This window comes from Gigantopelta aegis, chromosome 12 (genome assembly GCF_016097555.1).
Source record: "Gigantopelta aegis isolate Gae_Host chromosome 12, Gae_host_genome, whole genome shotgun sequence".
NCBI lineage: Eukaryota > Metazoa > Mollusca > Gastropoda > Neomphalida > Peltospiridae > Gigantopelta > Gigantopelta aegis.
In genome coordinates this window covers 14,096,402-14,099,603 of record NC_054710.1, presented here as the reverse complement: position 1 = coordinate 14,099,603, position 3,202 = coordinate 14,096,402, and positions in this window count along the sequence as shown.

Here is a 3,202-nt window from a genome sequence, read left to right as displayed (position 1 = left end):
CACACATACACACACACATACACACACACACATATATACACACATGTATACACACACACTTATACACACGCATATGCACACACACAGACACACACACACACATATTTATAGAGTCCGAGTAACTTTATTAACGTGCATGTCCATACAAGGCTAGAAGCAAAATATGGCCTTTTTTTAATATCAGGCCAAAAGAATTATTTAAAAATTCGGCCTGCTGATAATAAGACAGCCCGGGGTGATGGGAGGGGGGGTTGTGACAGACAGAAAGAAAGCAACGTTTTATTTAACGATGCACTCAACACATTTTATTTACGGTTGTATGGCGTCAGACATATGGTTAAGGACCACACGGATATTGAGAAAGGAAATCCGCTGTCGCCACTACATGGGCTACTTTTTTCGATTAGCACCAAGGGCTCTTTTATTGGATGTATTCTATTTGGCAATGATTAATGACATAATTACGTATGTACATTACGTATTTACGTATATTGGATGTCATCTATTTGGCAATGATTAATGACATTATTACGTATGTGCATTATGTATTTACGTATATTGGATGTCATCTATTTTCCAATGATTAATGACATTATTACGTATGTGCATTACGTATATACGTATATTGGATGTCATCTATTTGGCAGTGATTAATGACATTATCACGTATGTACATTATGTATTTACGTATATTGGATGTCATCTATTTTCCAATGATTAATGACATTATTACGTATGTACATTACGTATTTACGTATATTGGATGTCATCTATTTGGCAATGATTAATGACATTATTACGTATGTGCATTATGTATTTACGTATATTGGATGTCATCTATTTGGCAATGATTAATGATATTATTACGTATGTGCATTACGTATATACGTATATTGGATGTCATCTATTTTGCAATGTTTAATGACATTATTACGTATGTGCATTACGTATATACGTATATTGGATGTCATCTATTTTGCGATGTTTAATGACATTATTACGTATGTGCATTACGTATATACGTATATTGGATGTCATCTATTTGGCGATGATTAATGATATTATTACGTATGTACATTATGTATATACGGATATTGGATGTCATCTATTTGGCAATGATTAATGATATTATTACGTATGTGCATTACGTATATACGTATATTGGATGTCATCTATTTGGCAATGATTAATAATATTATTACGTATGTACATTACGTATATACGTATATTGGATGCCATCTATTTGGCAATGATTAATGGTATTATTACGTATGTACATTACGTATATACGTATATTGGATGTCATCTATTTGGCGATAATTAATGATATTATTACGTATGTACATTACGTATATACGTATATTGGATGTCATCTATTTGGCAATGTTGGCATATAGTCTTAGAGAGAAAAACGGGCACATTTTCCCATCAGTAGCAAGGTAAAAAAAAATGTATATGGACCATTCATGCACAGACAAAATAGCACACACCACGGCTTTTGATATATCAGTCGTGGTGCACTGGCTGGGACGAGAAATAACCAACCCAATAGGCACACTCACGGGGGTCGATGCTAAACCGACAGCGCATCAAGCGAGCACTTTAGCACAGGGCTCCCGTCCTTCATATCTTGAATAACTTTCGTAAAAGTATTTAATATTTTAAGGGATATCAACTTTTGTTGTATTTTTAGGCATGTTGATAAATTGTTTTAACACATCTTATGCAGCGATTCCAAGACACGATGTATTAAGTTCAGAATTTGCTGAAAATCTCAGGTTTCGACATGTGATTCTACCTCGTAGTCATTTGGTATGGCGCGTAAAAACCAGAAATAAATTGGAGTGCGCCAGTGTTTGCGAACATGAACCAAACTGCAGCATGTTCCACTTTGGAGACGCGTCAGAGTCCGCCATGTGTTCGATGTACAGGGAGATAACCCATGAAAGCTGTTTCGGATCCACCTCGCAAAACGTGTCCAAATACTACAGCCACCTAGGTGAGTTTTAACAACAAAAGACAAGCCCCTCCCCCAGCACCCCCACCTTTTTTTCCTTTTCCTTTTTTTTTATTATTATTTTTTTAAATTGTTTTCGTTTGTTTGTTCAGGGTTTTTTCTTCTTTTTTTGAGGGGAGGGGGTGTTTTTGTTGGGATTTTTTTGGAGGGGTTAGTTTTTGGTCTTTACTTTTAGTTACTTAATTAATCACTCACTCACTTACTGACTGACTGATTGATTTACTGATTGACTTACTGACTGACTGATTGACTTACTAACTGATTGACTTACTGACTGACTGACTGATTGACTTGCTGCCTGAATGACTGATTGACTTGCTGACTGAATGACTGATTGACTTACTGACTGATTGACTTACTGACTGACTGATTGACTTGCTGACTGACTGACTGATTGACTTACTGACTGATTGACTTACTGACTGACTGACTGATTGACTTGCTGACTGAATGACTGATTGACTTACTGACTGATTGACTTACTGACTGACTGATTGACTTGCTGACTGACTGACTGATTGACTTACTGACTGTTTGACTTACTGACTGACTGACTAATTGACTTACTGACTGACTGACTGATTGACTTACTGACTGACTGACTGATTGACTTACTGACTGAATGACTGATTGACTTATTTATTTTCTTGCTTTGAATTTGTAACTTTATCATTGTGAAAGCAAATATTAAAGGGACATTCCTGAGTTTGCAGCAATTTTTAAAATGTTATCGACTAAGAGAGACTTTTTAACGATTGTAATTACATATCAAATATATTTTTCTGCATAAAATATTAGAGGCTGTATATTAAACGTGCTTCTGATTGTTCTAATATTTGTACTTGATTAAATTTCATTTACTCCGTAAAAAAATGCTTTTTTCGTACGTACGAAATTATTTGAAGACCAAATCCAGTTTGGGCTTCTTACAAATATTAAGACGACCAGAAACACATTGAATATACAGGCACTGATATTCTAAACAAGAAAATATATTTAATATGTAAGTTCAATCGTAGAAATATTTTAGTCGGAAACATCTTACAATGCAGCTAACTCAGGCATGTTAATAATACAAAAATTATTTTGTTGAAACGAATTTCATGTTTCATTAATGAGGGGTGGTGGATCTCTAGTAGACTAAGTGTTAGCAATGAAATTCCTCCAAGTGTAAATTCCACGAAA